At 41.1% G+C, this 22,256-nt stretch overlaps 1 protein-coding gene across 4 annotated transcripts in view; it reads right to left on the reverse strand.

The window, feature by feature from the left end:
• The window catches only part of Nt5b (5' nucleotidase B), a 203,909-nt gene that overhangs the window by 104,838 nt on the left and 76,815 nt on the right, over positions 1-22,256 (reverse strand). The gene's annotated exons all lie outside the window — the stretch shown is intronic.

The following is a 22,256-nucleotide window of genomic DNA, read 5'->3' on the forward strand; positions in this document are numbered from 1 at the left end:
ATGAAATTTTGAAACACTTTCCATGCTTCAACTGCTACTTCCGGTTCACTCGCCCTCCTCAGTTGGAGGGCAGAATGATCTGAGATTGAGCGAATTTTTTTCTCCGTTTAGAGCGAGCACATGGGTGCTCTCAACCAGAGGGCAATTCCCCCACTGGGGGAGATTTAAAGGAGGTTTGAGAGGGGGGGAATCTCATCCCTCTCCCACCCTCTTTTTATCCTTTCCGACCAATTCCCTACTCCTCATGTACTTCCAGCAATGTAGTTCACCTTATGAAGTGCCAACTATACCCTGCCTTTTGTATTGGACAGTGTACCACACCCATAAATATTAGAATCAATAACCGCCGTGCCTCATACAAGAATTATTCCCTGATTGTAATCCTCCCGATCCCAAAACACACCTTCGAACACAACACTCCCGTAGTTAAATACTATAGTGTATCCATTTTAGCATCCGTTCCACCCTCTGGCCCTCCTTTGAAACCCAAAACAATAAAGCAGGCGTTAATCTGGCTCCTGGATTCCTGGAATGAACCAGGCATTAATATTGGACACCAATCTTCACATATTTCCATCCTCCCTCCGCTCCCAACACCTTCCATATTAGTCCCGCACTTCAAAAAATTCCCCTCCCAACTCATCCCTCGCAAACCTTCCCCCACCTTTAACTTCCATCTGGCGTCTCCAGCCCCTTCACCTTAACCTTATCCTCAGTTCCTTCCTTCTCTTCCTTGAGAAAGGTGGCTTGACCACCGAAATTTGGAAAAAGTGTGAGTTTCTATTATTTTTGTGTTTATGTTCGCTAGTGCTAAATTGATATACATAATGTATATGCATACATCACGTGCCAACGTATCGAACTCGGCAAATTTATGCCTGGTGGTAAATATGAGCGGGAAAGAGGGACACCAAATTTTTCCTCCTTACCGCACGAAAAATTGGAAGCTGAAGGAAAACATCACTGATTTTATTCGCTATCATTTCTTTATTTCACCTTTGTCGGCATCCCTTCCGAGCTCGCTGTACCGAGGCACAGCGTCTCGGCACTGTTTCTGCGACCTGCAGTTTCGAAATTCGACTCGGTGTCCATTAGCAAGAGCGCCAACGACCAATCTTCGGATGGCTAAATTGGCAGAACTACGACACCAACGAACTGGGTGCGTTGGTAGCGAACGACCGCCTTGGCAGTTTTAAAGGCGTCGAAGGGGCGAATGAGGAAGCTATTAATTATCTCGGGGCGGCGGTCACGGCACGGCTGCGGTCCCTTATTCGAACCTGTAGCCTGAATCGGGAGTGTGACGGATGATCCTCAACTTTAAAATACGAAACCATGAGAAGAGAGAAAATTATTGAGAGGATTCAATCTTTTAATTTATTTCCACGAATAATATTGGTGGTCCACACTTAATCAAACAAAATAGCGTATTGAACGTTCGTTTATTGAATTCCCCTGCTTCTCAATGGTGAAAAATTATTTATTTTCCAGGATTTTCCACATCTGATGTCTTTTTCCTTATTCTTCCACCTCAAAGAACAGGAGGGACAATTTACATATTCGAAAGCGGTTCGGCCAATGATGGCCGAAGTACTATGGATATGGGAAGTATAGAAGCATAATAAGAAGGATTGCATAAGGTAAAGAAGCTTTCACAAAGAGAAAGGCATGGATGACAGGGAAGTTTAGGAATAATGTAAAGAAACGATTAGTGAAAACTTTGATATGGAGCGGGGTTTTGTTTATGGCGGACACTTGGTCATTGAAGAAAGACGATAGGCCTAGGTTGGAGGCTTTCGGAATGCTCTTGGAAAAGAGAGATTGGCAGGGAAATATCCCGAGGATGCAGGAAAGGTGGATGCAGAATATTTTCATTGGTGACGGAATGCTGACGACTATGATAGAGGGGAGAAAGTTAGGCAAGCGAGGTAAGGCGAGGAAAGGGATAGGCATGCTGGACGAAATGAAAGGAGGAAGGAAGTAAGCGGAACTGAAGAAGGGTTTAACTGCAGTGCCGGGTGTCAGGTTGAATCTTGTCAGGCGAGGCCTAGAAGTGTTGCGGCGTTCAGCCCATGCCCATCCAAAACCTACCTTAAATTGTGCATTATCTAATAAAAAATGGATCGTCCTAGGCATGAATTATTCAAGGCAATCATATTTTGTTACACATGAGCCTTACGTACTCGCAAGTACATTTCAATCAAATGAATTCTAACCTATGTATGTGCGTAGATGGGGCGGGTAATATAACAGGGCGGCTGTTGTATTCATAGTTTTTCTTGGCTTGGGTTAGCTCTCTAATCATGCATATATAACTTCGGCTTTAGCTATAAGCCGTATAAAAGCGATTCTTTGTGATTAAACTTCAGAAAAATGAAAATTACGCAATACCATTAAGGGATTACCATGCAACACAGCGTACTAGAATCACGTTTCCAGAATTCCCCTGCTTCTCGATGGAGAGGAAAGATTTATTTTTCGGGGTTTTTCACATCTTACTAAGTCTTTGCTCTACTTTTCCACCCAAACATACTTGGTTTTTACAAAGACAGATCCAGGAATCGGGAGCGGAGAGGAGGGGGGGAGGGCAAGGGAAAAAACCAACTCCGTAGGAATTGATATGTAACAGTTTTGTTGAAATCAAATTTATTGGGTCTTGGCGCGTTTGGTAATTTTTAAGGGTTTATTGGAACCAAATACTAGTTCACCGCATCTCTTTTCGGAAGAAAATATCAAGGCCCTTCGTTGCGACGACCGCAACTTTCCATTGAGTGCAAGGCACCTCCTGTTGGACGGTGTGAAAATTATTGGGCTTTAAGCAAAACACTGAACATAATAGGAGAGACCTATCCCATATTCTATGGAATGACCCCTAAAGCGTCGAGAACGTAATAACCTTTGAAAAATGAAACGCATTTTTTAATATTTTAGTTACAATTGAATATTATGAGAGTTTACGAAACGGTATTTATTAACATTTCTGATTTATCTTTTAATTATTAGGATATAATAATAATATAAAGTGAGGATGGAGCTCACCTATTACTTCCAGCAGTGCTAGTCTAAGAGTGCCAGTCTAGGAGTTCCAGTTCCTCTCCCTTTACAAGCTATGGTTTTCCAGGAAGATCTGGCACACTAAATATCACACAGGTTGCATGCAGCAGAGGGTGCCAACCTGGGAGCACTAATCAAGGTCCAAGGGAGCTGCCCACAGAACTACCCCGCTCCTACTAAGATATATAGTAGTGCGGTAATTAATAAGTTGTAAGTGGTGCGAAATGACCATCTCTGTCGGGGCACACACCGAACTAAATACCTCCCTAGTTCCCGAATAGAATAATGCCATATCATGGAAAGGGGATTGGGGGCATGACTATCCTCTGGAGGCCACTTCTCTCATCCCTCGAGAGAGTTGGGCTTTCTACATCGCCCTCCGACCGCCAGTACAGGAACTCTCTCAGACACGAGTGTCAGTCATTATCTCTGTGAAGTTCTGCGATTTAAGACCAGCCATATAACTCAAGATTTGGTAGATTTATCGCACTTTTTAAAGCGAGGGAATGCAAAGGAAAAGTCAAGCGAAGCAGTCTTTCCACCCTAGTCTATCTGAGGACGTTTTGTGGGTTAAACTCGTGTTGGTAATGGGTGACAAGAAATCCGCTTTGAGTTTAACGAATCGGTTTGTCATGGGGGCAAGAGTGTGTGTTTGATATTTCAGAAAAAGACCCAAATGGATGATTTCTCAGTTTTCTGTATTGCAACGCACGTTCACATGCACTCTCATGCATCCATAAATTAATGTTGCACACTTTCAGCTTTTTCTTTGGGACTTGCAATTGACGATCGAACATTCCGGAGTGAAGCTACGCCTACACCATCATGCTCACGGCCCTGAAATAACATCATAATCGTAAATCCTTCCTTTCCGGTCGATCTTCACTTTGAAATAGATGGGGGATTGAGGTCTTCAATGATATCCTTTCTCTATAAGCTCATGCTGGTCAGATTAGGGCAATGTCCCCACTCCGCATCCCTATCCGCCCCCCCCACCCCACTACCCCGGCACCTATCACACAGTACTGAGCACGAAAGGCTAGGATGATTCGGAATAGCAGTCCGGCACCAAGGGCGAGAAAATGTTAACGATCGGTTGGGTATATCGATTTATTCATTTACTAGGCTCACATCGTCGAAACTTTCATTGCATCACCAAAGCATGTGCTTCTCGCAAAGGGAGGAGAGAATTGGGACCAATTCATGGATGCAACTTTCCTTTCCTAGCCAACAATTTTTTAATGTACATAAACGAATGAAATAACGCTTTAATATTTGGAACCATTCTATATTATAGTTACAAAACACTTCTTGGTAATTTTCCATAATGTGTCTAACATTAGTGGTAGTTGACGGCCATAAACAAAGATAAAACAAAATTGTTGGACTGAACATGGATGGCCGTTCAATAAGCACTCATTTCTAGCTTTCACAATTTCGAACATTTCCGCTCCCTTGACGAGCGAGGATGAACTATGAAATTTTTCACGCTCAAAGTTCGGGTGATTGCAAAAAAGTACGCCAGCATATTTGCTTTATGGTCAATGACGTCATTCCAATGTCATAGCTGTCTTACTCATCAGACCTACGTCAAATGGTGATAATTAAAAAAAAGTGAACTCTTTAAGTTTTAAAGTACGTTAACCTAGCACTGCTCACGAAGTGATCCGAATGGCTTTCAGTCTCCCTCGTTAAAGCCGATGCGCTCGAAGAGAAGGGAGAGGCTCTTCCATCACCCCCCGCTGGCGTTTCGAAACGAATCGCGTGAACCTTCGGAATCAATTCTTCCAATTCGATCATCGGTTATGGCAGGCGCAATCAAACGGTCACCGAACTACACCACACCACGCTCCCTCCCTCCGGCGTGAGCAGATGGAAAACGTTTGATTTTTACGTCGATCTCTCCACGACGTTCGACATCACTCCACCATAAATCTTGTTTCTTTCTCATAAATATTAACACTCCGCCGCTATAAATACGATGAATTGGGTCGCGGGTGACAAACGGGAATATACATATACGAACGAAGCGGAAAGTTCATCACTCAAGTGGACAACCTATTAGCCATTTAAGGGAGTCGTCAGCTGTAGAACTCGTGTTCGACTCGTGGGATCGGTGAATTTTTCCACGTCGTACCTCGACCCATTACCCGCGTTCGGGTACCGAAGATCCAGTACAGCTTCGAACGAGAGTGGGGAGAGCTGGTCCCTTTCCTAACCAAAGATCTAAATCTCCTAGCACCCTACGCTAAAATGAAACATCTGTCTAAATAATGCATTTTGCGGGACATGACACACCCCCCCTTTTCGAAATTATGGTTTTAAAAAAATCACCCTAGTCTTACATGTGAAGGTGCGAGGTTAACGTTCCCCATAGGTTAATGTTCAAATATTGAAATATTGATTCAAATATTGAACGTTATTTTACCCCAGATGACCAGAACTACCTTTTTTGACCCTATTATATTTACCTATACATTTTATTTATAATATAATTGAATGATGTGTAGTTTGGGTTGTTGCTATTAAGCTCATCGATATTATGCAACGTGAATATTGTATTGCCCGCTTCTGCGATGTCGAAAGAGGCGCGAGCGAGATATGGAACGAACTTGATCGTATTATATCACACCTATCCATTGCAAAACGGCATGGGACTAACAACGAACTATAATTTAAGTTGGCGGGATGTCGCGCTTTCAGGCGGGCGGTTAAAATTGTTTTTCTTGCGAGTACACTGCTGAAGTGAAGGTGCGTTTTATATGCCGTAAAATGCAGTACTTACAGCCTGTGATCAGGTGAATACGTCATTCTCACCATTCCCCATCTAGCCTCTCTTTCTTTCACCCGCATTATAGTCTGAATCAGTCTAAATTTGGACCAACAACACCTGAAGTAGAGTGTTACATATTTAATATTAGCAGTCAAGTGCTTTGGAACCGCCGCTACACCACCGCTTCATTTCTTAGCCTCTCTTAAAAATACACAACATGACATCCGACACTACAATAAAGCCTTCTTCAATGGAGCATACATATTTTCTGCCTACCTTCATTGCGCCCAACATCCCCATCGTATTCCTCCGCCTTCCTCGCTTGCCTAACATGCTTCCCTCTATCACAGTCTGCAATATTCCATCCCAAATTAAAATGACCTAAATTCACTTTTCCTCTCTCTGTATTTCCCACAACAACCCTCTCCTCTCCTCGCCAAGCATTCCTTCGTTTAATTAAAAATTGGCAATTTTCCACGTTCTAAAATTTGTGAATGCGACCGGTTTCAATGTAGATACATCATCGGCAGGTCCTGACGATGATGTAGTTACATTGAATCCGGTCGCATTCATAAATTTTATTATGTGTAAAATTGCCAATTTTTAATCAATTATGATATTCCGCCATATCACGCCAGAAACCTCTCTTTTTATTCCTTCGTTTGTTTTTCCTTCCGTCCATTTTACTTACTTGAAGGAGTTTCCTCGATTAAAAATAATGGCGCAAGGTGTTCCATTTTTCTTCAATCCTTTCTTACAATAATCTTGATTTTTAAAAAGCATGAATCTCAGCATATCTCGTCCATCTCATATCGGCTGGCAATGACGCATGAATAGTACATGCCGTAGTGTGTGAACATCCATGCTGTGCCTAATTTGCGGGTAAAAACCTACAACACATACGAAAAATGCTGCGTATTTCTTTTTCGTGTGCAAGTGATTTTCGATTTGAAACGAACCAATTAGGGAAAACCGTCACTAGGAGAGCGCATTGTATGAATCACAAACTAGATAAACTGGGACAGTAGTGGAGGATAGTAAATGGTTCTAAAACATTATTCCGGTAACGATGAACATTGAATCGACGTACTGTGGTGCAAGGTATATCGTTCGTTTATGAGTGAATGAGGGTAAAGCGTCATTCCCTAGGAGGATGAAGAAACAAATGACCTGGACGCAAAATGAGACTAGTCTTGAACCAAATGAAGGAAGTAAAGCAAACCTGAAAAATGAAAACGCAAAAAAGGCGAAGGAAATGACTGTCAAGAAAAATTTAAAGAAAGTGTTACAACGGTTCTCGGGATTAGAGCCTCTGTTCATTGGTGGGACAAAGGTTTTTTTTACGTAGACCTCTATAGTCCAAGGTTACGATGCAATTTCCATGCTCAGGAAAAGATCATTATCAGAAATGTTGGTTCTCATGAAACGTGCAGGAAAGTAAATCAAAGTCCATGATTTCATGTCCTGTCAATTATTTTAGATTGGAAATGAAAAAATAGTAACTTTGTGATTCCACAGAAAATTTATTTCGATACAACCCGGGTTTCGACGTTCAACGTCAGCTTCAGGTAACCTGAAGATGACGTTGAACATAAAACAAGACGTGAACTAAATTTTCGGTGGAATCACAAAGTTACTATTTTTTCATTTCCAAAATGAATCGATTCCATAAAGTTACGTCGGAAACCATGAATCATTTTAGATTCTCTACAACCACGATTCGGACGAGTTTCTCCCATTTTTTTAATGCAACGATTTTTTACACGGATATAGTGCCTTTAATGCATCCCCAATATTGCTTCACTTGAAACCAGCTTTCTTACATACACGAAAAACCTCCTAACGTATTTCGTATTTTACAATGTTTATTTGGCTAATTAGAACTTTTACGACCTATTAAAAAGTGACTACGATGAATGGAATTATCCTCAAACAGGCAAATTTTAACTTGAAACAAATGTTGGAGATATTTCAAATTTTATCTTCGTAAAAACAGTATTTCAATAGCCTTAATCAGATGAAAATCACTTGGTTCCAAAGCAGTGAACAATATCTCACCGATTCAAGTAACTTGAGAGTTTTATACTAACTTTGATTTTAAAGAAATGGAATATAGTATGGTTTCCCAACATTGGGATCGCAAAGCTTGCAGCCTGGGTAGTGTGTGGACTTCGTCACATGCGATTCTCGGATGATAAGATAGGATAAACAATAACGAAACATTCTTTTCACGCTAAGTAGCTAAGGCAGAAGACACCGAATACAATACACCATCAGCCGGACGGGGAATTAGGCTTTCGATCTCTTGTGCCAGGTCTGGGAAGTGCAGATTAATTCCGATCACGGTATGGTCACCCCTACCATTTCTCTCCTCTCCAACTCCTCTTGTCCTTAATTAACCACCAGACACAAGCAGAAGCAAGTGAGCTTAACTGTGTGGTCCCAACATTGAAAAGTCTGAGTCCCGTGTCTTAACTCCCGTAAAGTGTATCTTGGGATGACTGACTACATATGGGGGGGGGCATCGCGTCTTATAAGTATCCGAATCAATTATAGACATGGATTGCGCCCTATAGGTCATTCCTTAGGGGCAACACCCTCTGTATCATGCACTCCTATAAGATGGACAGTGGTGTTTCTAAAACCATGTGAAAGATTTCCAAGAGGACGCGAATCAAGTTTTTTTAACTGTATATTTTACATAGAGGAGCCAACCCGAACGGAAAACCGAAGGTAAAGGTTCACAGCAGTTCGGGTTGAGTCAAATAATCTCTCGCGAATATAATTTCTCAGGGCTCTCTTTAATGGGCTATTTCGGATTCTATAGTTAGTCAGTGCTACATGCAGATTAGTACTGGAGTATTTAAAATATGTATTTGAAGAATGGAAAAAATTAAAAGTAATTGAGGCGAAGAAATTCTTGGTAGGAAAATGCATGGTGGAGGGAAGAGAAGGTTGGGAGAAATTCGAAGGCATGACAAGTGGGTGCGGGTTATACTGAGAGGCAATGGGATGAAGAAGACGGTAATGGAGGGGAGAAGCCTTGAAAAGAAAGGTAGAGTTTGGAGAAGAATAGACGTTTTGGATGGAATTTAAGGAGGTAGGAAGCATGCAGGTACATATAAGCTGAAGAGTGAGTTAGTGTAAGATTGCCAACGTCACGCGTAGGCGTAACGTTGGCGTCTACGTAAAGTTGGGGGCTTTCACATAACTTACGTTTAAGTTATGTGAAAGCCCCCTGCCCTCGATTTCATGCATTTCTACCAAAACACATGGTTCAATGATGTCGTAACGAGGAACTCGTCATGTCAATAAAAATCCGTGGAAAAGTACCATGCATCAGTTTTAATATGAATTAAGCATTGGGTTAAAGGAGGCTTTCGGTTGTTTTAGTCAGCGAATAGAAATACATCAGAGTGTCGTGCTTGAGTCGATCCAATACCTACCACAACTCGTAAGAGCAATGATAATAATAATGATTTAAAACCTGCCGTTTGGAGAAATCCACCCAGAAATTTTAATTTAAGACAGAAGAAAAGCTACAATATTTCCATGGATTCCTATTCCGCACTGTTTATAAAGCGAACTTAAATTAGAATATAGAAGGTTGATCTAATTAGAAAGTTCAGGTAGTCGCCAGCAGAGGAAATACAAAGAAAATCGTTATTCGCCAGGCATAATGAAAAAATCCATTCAACTATGAGAGACAAGACAATGCAAAACTATTTCGCAAGATACTAAGACATAACATCCCAGCTTCACTTCACTTGAATACGAGAGCGAGAGGGGTGATTCGGAGCGATGGAAATGATGGCACATATTACAGGAGAATGATGAACATCATACTGTATGCGTAAGTACATCAAGTGAACGCCGAAGATACCCACCCAAAGAGTGCGAAACAATGAATAACTAAATATAGCCAAAGGCCCATTGAAAATATTTTTTCGAAGATGGGGGACGTGACCGAAAGCTAATATTTATATGAATAAATTATAACAAATTGCTCTGGTTCTGGTATGGTAGTCTCAAAAGGAAAACTGGTCAAATTCCGAGAGATAACTCGACACTACCATAAACTGAGGGGGTTGAGCGGCAGTTTAGTGACGAAGGGAAAATTTCATGGTGGATTAAAAGTGAAGTTAGAATGCATACCAACTCACCTTAATGAATACTCTAATTGAAAAACTGAAGAGGAGAACTAGATAGAAAGGAAGGTCAAGGACGCATTACCCCCAAAATAAAGCGCTCGATTCCAGAGATCAATGCGAAGAGGTTTAAAAGGAACGGAGAGTGAAGGCGGAGAATAGAACGGGATGTACGGTATTAGGATTGTTTATCGGAGTGAATATGAGGACACTCGAATATTTTTAAACATGGGACGGCGTCTAAGGAAATCTCCCTCAAATAAAACGCTGGTCATCGGAAGTGAGCGCTTCTTTCTCTCTCTCTCCCCCTTAAAGGCCTTGACATGCTTTTTGCATAGTGCGCACGCTGGGAATGGTTGCGGGTGGGAGACCCCATTCAATATCGCCCGCATTGCGCCCGCTGCAATATAGAGGGAGAGAGAGAGAGAGAGACAGAGCGTGCGAGCCTTAAAAAATGGGCACGGGAAAGAAAGTCGTCGCCGCGGACGGCTGCGAATGAATGAATGCGTCTCCGTCGCCCCCCCCCCCCCATTTGGTGCTCTCACTGAGCAGCATTGGCCGCCCGCCCGCCCGTCCTTGGGGCCATTCCGTCACATCGGAGGCGCATCCGAGCGGCCAGCGGACCCGGGACTACTCTCCGTCGCAGAAGGGGGCGTTGCCGCGCGAAGATTCGAAGCACAGACTGCGATATGCGTTGCTCGCTAGAAATCGATGCCTAGATATCGCGAAAGCTAGTGCAAATCATGCCACCACGGCAAAAAAACAGGACAATTTAACTAATGTACGTAGATATGAAGAGTTCCATTTTAATAAAATTGTCATCATTTGAATCGTATCTTCCTTACGTAATATGTTTGCATGCAAGTAGCTTCCTTCGTGGCGACTAAATTTGTCCGAGTGCATGATCGAACTAATAATATACGTGTAGAGATATAATGAATATGCATGCATGGCAGGTGACTTGACACCCCTCGTCACACGCTCATGTGGAAGCTTGCGGTGCATAATGTAGATAAAGATATGTTGACAGCAACTGGAATAAGTTTTCCGAAAAATTGAACAAAGTTCACTTTTGCAGATGTACATTCATTATATTTCCTGAAAAATAATATCCCAAAGATCCTGTAAGATATTTTGTTGTCGATTTTCTGTTTCTCTGCAGAGGTGTCCCGATTGTGCATGCATGGCTGGCGACCAACACCCCACTGCCACACGACCTTGCGGCGGCTCGATGAGTAATATGCAGACATGAAGAACCCGATCAGCTGGGGTCCGTTACCAAGCAGCCTATCAATTCGAAATTCGCCGTGTCTTTTCTGTTTAACGTCGAGATAATGAACACAAAGATACGCACAAGTTATATCAAGGAATGTGCAGATCGTACACACTTTTATATCGACATCGTCAATAATCTTATGAGGACGCCGTCCATGCGTCAAGAAGCAATCCACATCAAACAAACTACAACAACAAACATGCATTAATGGGTGTTTTTCACTAAATATTAAGGTTTAAAGGTATTTAATCAACGGAAAAGAATCGCTACATTTTTTAAACGACTGAAAAATAAATCGAAAATACATTTAAAATAAAAATTATCAGTCAGACAATAAGATTACAACAAAATATTCTGAAAAAGAACGCTCCACTGTTCCAGGCGAAGGGTTCATTCGAGCACTTTCTGACTGTGAAAATTTTTCGATTCCGTTGTGCTTTCATACCTACCTTTTCAATAATAGATTAAATAAATATAAAAATATGTTATACTATATATCGTGTATAAAATAGAATATTCCTCAGGGATACAGTCTGTTTTTCTACAAAAAATGATATCTTAGGTTCGCGGAAACTTATGGAAATGATAGCAAAGAATCGCTATGAGTCACAGCAGGAGCGACAATAACACCACGCAGAGAAATCTTTCGTAATTATCGATCGCGTGTTGGCAGCGAGTTTGAAGAGCTGACTCCTTTCTCCGGCACTCGTTCAGCGAGCAAAATTAATCCCGCCAAGGCCAGCCCGAGCGGCTTTGGTATTGCGTCCCGGCCTCTGGGTAAAAGCAATACCCAACTTTCTCGCAACTATTAACAGTCACGGTTCACCCGTTTGATTTTATGTCCATCCGTTCTTAAGAGCATAGCGAGCAAACGGTGAGCTCCTAGCCCGGAGAAGTTGGGTTCGATTACGCCTTCAGCTTTGCGCCTCGCGCTGCGGAGTAATCTTCCATCGGATCGAGCCAATGGTGTGAATTCCCCTCATGGGTACCGAAATAACGAATTATTATAACTCATCCATTTCAGCGCTTTGAGTTCACTGGTATAATGGAAATTCTCCATCCTGTGCTATTGCCATTACTCTAATTATCATTATGTACTATATGTACAGGGTTCGTCCGGAAAAAGTGTACTGATTTTTTCCCGCCGCTCCAGGCGCGCCCAGCACCGCCCTGACGGGCTGCGATTGGAGGGGGGTATGTTGGCAAGCGACGCTGAAAAAGGCAGTCGGCTCTGAGCTGTGGTGTAGTGAGGAGCTCTGTTAATGCGAACCTCCACGCTCGACCCACGTCACGGAACGCGATGCCGAAGTTTTTGGAGCAGCGTTATTCCATCAAATTTGCGGTAAAGCTTGGGAAATCGTCTACCGAAACTGTCGGTATGATTAACCAGGCTTACGGGGAGTCAGCCATGTCCAGAAACATGATCTTTCGGTGACACAAGATGTTAGTGGAGGGCAGAGAAGAGGTCGACGACGAACCACGGCCTGGACGCCCATCAACGACACTCACCGACGAAAATGTGCGAAAAGTTCGCGATGTACTGAAATCTGATCGTCGTCTTAGTGTTCGGATGATAGCAGAGCAGTGTAATGTGCCAAAAACAATAGTGCACGAGATTATTAGGGAGCAATTACAGATGCGAAACATTTGTGCAAAGTTGGTGCCGAAAGTGCTCAGTGATGATCAAAGACTCAATCGTTTGGAAATCGCGACACAACTTGCGGATCACTGCAAAAATGATCCCGGCACCACCGGACTTCTTTCTGTTCCCGAAGATAAAGAGGAGTTTGAAAGGAACGCGATACGGGACTTTGGACGCCGTCAAAGAGGCCGTGACGACGTGTCTTCGAGAGGTTCCCGATGATGCCTTCGCGGGAGCGTTCCAGGAATGGGAACGCCGCTGGAACAAGTGTATCGACTCACAAGGGTCCTATTTTGAGGAATATTAGCTTAAGATATGTAAAAGTGTACTAAATTTTTTTTCCTGAGCTCAGTACACTTATTTTCCGGACGAACCCTGTATATACACATATGTATATACAGGGTTCTGAACTAGCCGACTCAAGGACTCCTTCTTCCCACGGACAATACGGGATAGCAACTGCAGGGTTATAGATAGCAAAAATTCCACTTGCCACCCTCAGCGTCTAAAAAATAATTAGTTGTATTTAAATGCATGCTCTTCCACTAACCTTATGTGTTTTGCTATAATAACCCATTCTTTCCGAATGACCTCATTCATGTTCTGTTCATCTGTTTTTAAGTTTCCCTTTCAATCCCTCGTCCCTCTCCGCGGGGGCAAATTCCTGCTACCTGCAACGTTGGGTCGCATTCCCTGCCAATTAGAGACTCTTTGGGGGTAGAGTGTTTCGTGGTGCATTTTCATGTGGTAGTGATGTTTCAATTTCTTGCTTGTTGTGTCCTGGCTTCCGTGTTGTAGAATGTCTTTCGTGCTGCATCATGGGGTGCAGTTTTTTAGTTGTTTTGCGGTATATGTGTTTGCATGAGTATTGGATGAAGGGATTTTTGCATGAGTGTGTGCGCTGCTGTGGGTGTAATTTTCCGTGTTGTTTTTTTTGCATGTGGTATTTTTCTTTTTCACGGTTGGTGACCTAACACCCCCCGCCACACGCCCTTGCGGCGGCTTGCGGGGTATTATGTAGATGTAGATGTAGATGTATATCATATTCCGCTGATTATGTATATCCACATACAACTCGGCTTCATTAAACGGGTGATGGGGAAATGTACTGCTATAGTTAAAGAGAGGTGTTATTTCGCTGTGGTTTGGCCACATTTGGAATACGCCGGAGGTATCTGGGATCCTTGGGAGAAAGCGTTGATGAAGGAATTGGATCAAGCTCAGCGAAAATCGGTCAGATTCGTCAAAAATTGTTTCGATAACAAGATGAGTGTGACAAGTCTTGAAGAGAAATTAGACTGAAGGTCGCTTGATATGCGAAGAGAACAAGCGAGACTTAGAATTTTAGCAAGGTTCACAACAAACGGGTTTAACAATGGCATAAAATGAATTATTATGGCCCCACACTATTGAAGTAGGTTACACCACAAAGATAAGATAAAGGAGATAGACTCCAGTGGAGATAGATACCAATACTCGTTATTTCCTCGGAAAACCAGGAATCATAATAGTAGGGAGTAAAACGTCAAAATGGGAACATTAAAGACATTACAATTACAAACGAGGGCAATATTAAACGCTGCTTAGGCGCCTGGTACGTTCGTAGGTGCATATGCATTTTGTCATATGTGTTGCTAGTATGTGTTTATGTGTGAATTAAAATGGGCTTTTCGTGAATATACGCCCGTGTGGGGGTGAATTGGCATGCTTTTGTTTCGTATGCATGTGGTTATATTTTGTTTTACGGGTGGTATCCTAGCACACCCCGCCACACGCCCTTTCGGCGGCTTGCGGGTTATTGTGTAGATGTAGGTATGCAGGTGTGTTTATGTATATGTGTATATGTTTCAGTGCATGCATGTTTTAACGTAATGCGTCTGCAAGTATGCATGTCAATGTATATACAAAATGCATATGTAAATATATTAAAAATAGTGGAGACTACATTTAAAAATAATAATATCACTCTTGTTGCACGATTTTACTAGAAATGGTGGTGGAACCATGTGCATTCCTCTTAGAGTCCGATAATTGATTGAAACTTCATTTGCATGTCGGAATTTTTTTCTGTAGTTCTGTCTCATACATGGTGCGTCACTCCACATGGTGCAGATGGTGCATATATGGTGCAGATGTAGATGAACGATTACATTCTTTTTCTACGCAGGATGACACCATTCCTAGATTCAAGCGGAGGCTAGCCTCAAAGACTAATGGAATGTCATAGTTCTGTTGGACTATCAAAGAAAAAAAAGCGACATTAATGTTTACCGAGTAAGGAATAGGCTAATTAATACGTATGTTTCATCTTATGGGACGAGATCGACAGGGTCATCTGTAGAACAACCACTATATTCCACATAAGGGAGATGAAATAGGAAGGAAAAGCGTTCATATATGATGACGTTGGCAAAGAGATAGAAAAGTTGGAAAAAAATAGATTTATCAGGAGAATTACTAAGAACATCTAAGTGCTAAAGAAATAGTGTTGATACGGAACAATGGCTACAAGGACTGATATGAGCGAAGCATGAATGAGCATGGGTGAAGATGACGAAGAATGGAATGTCCTCGAATTTTAGTAAAAGAAATTACATTGAGAATTCTAAAGCGTGAAGAAACAAAAATGCACGCTGACGTGTGAGTTGTGCAACAGAAAGAACACTTCTTCAGCACACTTTTCACGGCCAGGGGTCAGCTTCTCAAAGTAACAAGTTGGTTTACGCCTCCTCATACTGTGACCACATAGAACATTCTTATTACAAATAATTTATCTAACAGCGCCAGTACATGTGTATATTTCAAGTTTAGTTTCAATGCGTCCAAATATTGACAACGTTCGAAAGCATTTTACTTACTTACGACTGAATTTAGAGGACTTGTAGCTTAACTTGCAGCTTTTGCAAACGGGTCCAGTCTTGTGTCGTCTTATTGAGTAAATATACTCCCAAAAGGGTTGGGATCGAATTTTATGGACGCCTATGCATGTATATAGAAAGGAATATCTGAGCTTTCTTGTCAATTAAAAATCAAAATTCTTCATAGAGTAAAATACTTGCAGCTATACTTAACGGTAATATTTGCAGAACAGATTCATCTAGAATAGGTGCGGGTATGTGGTTTTTAAAATCTTATTTTTGGCCTCTAAAAGGAAAGCGATGGATCATGTTGAATTTGTACGATTATATAGTGTAGAGCAGCGTGATTTAATATGAACTACTCGCTTGACTTCGATTTAAAAAAATACTTAAAAATAATAAGGTGTTCATTGATTCCCAAGGGAGGAAAATAAAGCCCTCTGCCTGAACTCAACAAAAAACGGAAGTCGCCGAAACACGATCTCATCGGGGGTGTGTATTTTGTAATGTTTCCCATATGCACTTCCTACAAGCGTATTGTATTAACGCCATGAAATATTTACCTATGAAACGGCACTTAAAAAAATTAAACCAGATAAAGATATAGTTAGTTGACATTAAAATAAAAATGGAACAACCGCCGACAGCAAAAAGTTTCATTGCATCAATTTTACCTACACAAAAAATGTAACATACTCCGAAACGTACTGTATTTATTTCAATGCAAGGCATTTTAGATGGAATGAAGGGGGTAAGAATGTGTGTGGAATTAAAAGATGATCTACTGAAGTGTGGCGTGTGAAGTTGGACAATTTTAAAGATGCTTAAGGAAACTTTAAAACTGGCACATGTTCAAATTTCTGTCACACTTCTATTCTCAAATATAGAAAACGGGACTCGGAATCTCAAGGAAGCCACTCCCAACGCCGAGATTCGGAACTCCATTGCTGAGTATTCTGCAATTTTCGCCAGAGTTTCTGTTCAAATGTGTACCACAGTTAACCCTAGGATCAAGCACTGACCCTAATCGTCGTTTCCCAAGAGAAAAATTAACAAATTGAAACATCAGGGCTCCAGTCCCATCCATCCATCCCACTAACTTGTTCCAAAAGGCACTTCCCAGTTGAGAGAGTATCAGGAATGCAAACGAATATTTCGCGGACAAACAACGAAGACTCGAGAAAGAGGATTGGGTTCCGTAAAAAAAGATCAAAACAGAGAAAAAGGGATAGGCTATTTTATTTTCGAGGAAAAAGGAGGAGAAGAAAATAAAGGGGTGCTAGCTTCTCCCAAGGAGCTGGACACATCGTCGAATTTCTCTCGAGAGGGAGAGGAATGGAGGAAGTTGTAGTAAGAGAGGAAAGGGAGAGAGAATAAGAAGGAAGTGGGTGTGTCCACTGCCTGTTTTCCTTGTGGCGCGAGATAAGGGGGGAATTAATTCGTCTCACAAGCTTAATTTCCAACGCGAATTCGAGCGCATTCCACCAACGATGAGGGGCGTGCGTGCGAGGGGTGCTGCTTGACGGTCCCCTGGGGGCGTAAAAGAGATTGATATTCCGATCACGCGGATGCGAGAGAAATGTGTGGAGGAAGAAAGACGCCGACCTCCCCGATCGCTTCAACTTGGTCCTTCCACTGCCTCGGGAATTTTTCGGCGACCCAAACGATTCGGATTCCGGGAAATGAGAATGGGGGATATGCGTCACGGGACGAGGCATTACAAAGGGAGAGTTTGATGCAATCAGCGGGGCGGGATCGAGTTGTGTCGGCTGGGCCTCCGTGATCAAGTGAATACGTGAGGCAAGAATGTCAAATCAATTGTGACATCGTCGAGGTTTTTCTGTTTACAGGAGCCAATTTATTTCAAAATTAATTGTATAGAAAGTTGAAGACATTAATGAATTAATTTGTACGAAAATTAACTCGATCCAAATACGTGTTAATTAAGTATATCGAAGGACGAAGACATTAAGTACTTAAATCGCGAGCAATTATCAACTTAATTCCTGCTATATAACCCAGTACGGCCGCTAACTTGAATGTTTGCTTGTGAAGTTATCGCAGTAATATCAAGCTTATTCAGCCTGCTGTCCAAGGGTCTGTTTCTCCCCGACCCGACATTCCCTTCCATCCAGACGGCGAATGGGGAAACTTACCATCAATATTGCATCATTAGAACCTCGTAAGAGATTTATTAAAGCAGATAGAATACTCCGCGGCCACAGAGAAGGCAAAATGATTTTATAATGGATGCATGTTGGCATATTAATACCTGTTGTGTAAACAAAATGTAAATCTCAAATGAATGCATGCTAATTCGTATCGACCAGGAACATCGATACATCTGGAGACTTAACTTAGGGATTCAGTCAAAGAAGATTGAGCACTACAATACTATCAAATAATTCATGACTTAATGTTTTCACGGCGATTTAGGATTATCCTAGCCTGATCAGTACGTTATGTCATTGGTATTGTGAGCGAAAATGTACAATCTATTGGAATTTTATACGTCATGCATGTATTAAAAATACATCATATAGGTAATACAAGGCGCTACAAAAAAATGAAGAGTTTGGCAGGGAACATGTTTAAATGGAGAGCTGCTGCTAATCAATCCTCGGATTGATAACCTTGCGATGACGACCCAAATATCTAGTGTGCAAAGTCATATTATTCGGTACTATGGTTTTAGGATGGTGAATTAACAACAAACGCTCAAATATTTAATTCAAAAGTATATATACACTCGAAGGATAGAAATAAAATGAGTACCCAGGAAGAAAACAAAATATTAATGATGCGATACGAAAGGAATAACAGTTGAGAACAAATTAAGATCAAATCCCTAAAAAAACAGCAACAAGAACTTAGCAATACTGGTCAATCGGAATACTAAGTCAAATATCGGTGGCCTAATTATTCGCTAAATCAAAAGAGCAATTTCCCTCATATTCAGATTTCGAAGGAACTAATAACTTATTCGCAGGCTGTATGCTTTACTCGTATATACGAAGCTTAAATTCACGACTTTCAGCATCCAAAAGTAGATAACAGGGACTCTGGGAAGGGAGGTTAGGAAAATGTAATGTAAGATTCATATGGCGGAGAGCGTGTGTCGCGAGTTTCGCAAAGTTGCTATTTGACTAAAGAAGGCAAGGAATAGCACTGGGGGTTGTTTAAATTTTGAGAGAGGGAGGAATGGAAAAAAATACTTTTTCATTAATTACTCGGTGATGCACATATTACATTATATTTGTATTTCTACGTTAATTATATAATATATATTTATATATTTCTTTATATAATAGGGACCTGATATAGAGTAGAATGCGGGATTTTGTGTTTTGTTAAGAGTAATAAAATATTTATTTGGTAGTTGTGTCCATCCAAAAACCCACCTTAACCGGTAGATTACCATAATATATATGTGCACATATTTTCGTGAGAAATCCTGTACGTGCTCATTAATTTAATTAACTAGTAAGAGGGGAAAATAATGAATAATGAATTCCGTCGACTTCATACTGGGGTATGAGGTCGACGGAAGTTGGCGGGAAAAATTCGAAGATAGCAGAATAATTGGATAGATGAGATGTCGAAATGCAGTAGGATGCTGTATGGAGTGTTGTAGAAAAGCGGCGAAGGAGGAGGCTGATTAAAGGTGTTCTGGAAGAAAAGGAATTAACTGAAGAAGACATAAGCATCCCTCAAAATTATTTGCACTGTTCAGAAGTAACTGATATTGATTATTAAAACGAACTGAATAATGTTCACCAATTTTCGGCGAGAATCCAAAATCCACCTCAAAACTTATGGCTACCATTCATAATGAAAGGGGAATAGAAATAATAAGTGGTTTATGGTAATTTTTGGGTAATACCTTCTTCTGAATTCCAAAAACCATTAAGAAACAACAACTAGCTGTAATAGGGGATTTTTTATTACTAAACTAGTATTTAGCAAATTTATTAAAAAATCTAGCAATTAATACGATTTATTTAGTTGATTTTACTGTTTGATTTAAACTTGAAAAGCATTACAAAATCGATGAAATACTAATTTCATGATTATAAATAGGAAGTGTTTACCAACTGAGTTTTTTTTTATTTCCGATAAATTGGAAGGTGTAGCTTATTAATTTCTTGTGTTGGGAAATGTAAAACGTGTGGACTCATTCCGAAAACAGGAGAAAATTGATGAAACTAGCGCACTCATCAAACCCGATGCATACATACATGTAGGTGACAAAATATGAACGACAACCAGAGAAGAGACAGGAAGATTATTATTTAACACACGTATAAAATAGACAATGTGCGGTGTGGGAGTAGTAAATAAATACATAAATGTAAATAAACAGTGTGCTCGATAAAAATGGAATATTTACTAATTTAAGGAATAATAATTTTAGGAGGAAGCAGAGCAAATTTCGATCCGACGACTCTTGGGACATTTGTCGAGTGCAGCCCTCGAAAAAAGTACTTAGACCTTGAATATGGTTATATGAAAACGCGATCAAGAAGACACTTCCTACCTACGCACCGTATTTCTTCTCTGGTAATCATTTAACCGTAAGGGACACCGCAGGAAATCGACCTTGAATTATTACGACACACCATTAATGTACGACATAAAAGCTCACAACCTGACCACAACAATAACATTCGCGAAAGAAACACAAACCAATGAGTCTCCAAGGAAATTATGACTTTCTCGGAACGAATTAAATTTTCAAAGAAAGAGGATGCGTGGAATAGATAGGCTGACTGGTAAGCAATTGGGAGAAAAACGTTTCAAAGCCGCGGGGCACTTCTTAGGTAGGGCCAACAAAAATCAGCGTTCGCAATCAAGTCAGGAAGACTCAACGGCGAGCACTAAAATTTTCACGAATCAAAAGACTGAAATTAACCTCTTTGCGACGCAATTCGAGGGGACCTTGGCAACTGACGACCCGAGGAAACTTTAATTTTATTTTTAGTCATTTATTTCTGTACACCCTGCAAGCCACCGCCAGGGTGTGTGGCAGGGGGTGAAATACAGCAGAATAATTTTACACGAACATGGCCCTACGGCGGTCGAACAGTGTTATTATGATCCCCTATCGATCGTGGAAAAAATGACATCGAAAATCTATCTGTTCTACGCTTAATCTCTAATTTTATTAGCATAATCTCTCCTACCGTAGTATGATGGGGGTAACAATGCATTTTTAACATCACTGCCAAAGAGACCTCCTTCCAATTTATGCAAGAGCTTCAATCTGTAATTTAACCTTCGCTCCGTGAATGATTCCCAGCCTAACTGCTGCATTATTTTTTACATGTTACTAAGTTTATCATAACAACGTTTTACAAATCTAGCTCTACGCTACACGCGATTCAATTCGGCAATCAATCCGACTTCGTGAGAATCCCATATATTTGCAGCATATTCTAAATGAGACCTAATCAGCGACATATAACATTTCTCTTTGATCTTTTCATCACATTTACCAAGTACTCTTCTAATAAATCCTACTTTTTTGTTAGCCTGTCCCCGTATGTGTTTCACCCAGGAGAGGTCGTGAGTGAGGGCAAGGCCTAGGTATTTAATTGAGTTTACGCATTCAATTTCGGTGTTCCCAATGTAGTAGGAGTTCGGGAAGGAATTGCTCTTTTTCCAAAAATTAATGACTACGCACTTTTTTAAGTCTAATTCTGATTGCCAAGTACTAATTTAAGATGCCATTTTTTCCACGAACGATAGGGGATCATAATAACATTGTGCGACCGCCGTAGGGTCATGCTCGGGTAAAATTATTCTAATGTGTATTTACCCTCTGCCACACACCCTGGCGGTGGCTTGGAGGGTATATATAAACAAATAAATAAATAAATAAATAAATAAAAATACGAGGGTCATCCGGAAAGTAGTACCCGTTCGTGAAATAAAGACACAAAAGTAAATATTAACAAACATAAAAAATTTTATTTGAAAGAGGATACTTTAAACTACTTCTTAACATAATCTCCAAGCAAATTAAGGCATTTGTCATAACGTGTGACAAGTTTCTGTATTCCTGCTGCATAGTCCTTCGCCGCCAGCTCATTGAGATACGCGAGGGACCCATCTTGCACAAATTTTTGCATAATGCAGATGGTGTTTAACAATTTCATGAACAATTGTTCGAGAAACATTGGGAAAATGCTCACAGATGTCATCAATTGTGACGCGCCGATCGTTCCTCACGAATTCGTCAACTGAGCTCACCAGTTGGTCTGTAATGACAGACGGTCTCCCCGAACGCTCATCGTCGTGTGTGTTCCCCCTCCCCATGTTGAAGTTGCGACACCACCGCCGAACAGACGACTCGTCCATTACATTGTCTCCATACACCTCCTTTAATTGGCGATGAATATCACATGGGCGAACGTTTCTTGCATTGAGGAATTTAATCACTGCCCTCACTTCACAACTGGCGGCGTTCTCAATTTTTTTAAACATTGTAAACAATCACAGAAACAAC

The sequence above is a fragment of the Hetaerina americana genome, unplaced genomic scaffold (genome assembly GCF_022747635.1).
Source record: "Hetaerina americana unplaced genomic scaffold, ioHetAmer1.1.p SCAF_5, whole genome shotgun sequence".
In the NCBI taxonomy this organism is placed as follows: domain Eukaryota; kingdom Metazoa; phylum Arthropoda; class Insecta; order Odonata; family Calopterygidae; genus Hetaerina; species Hetaerina americana.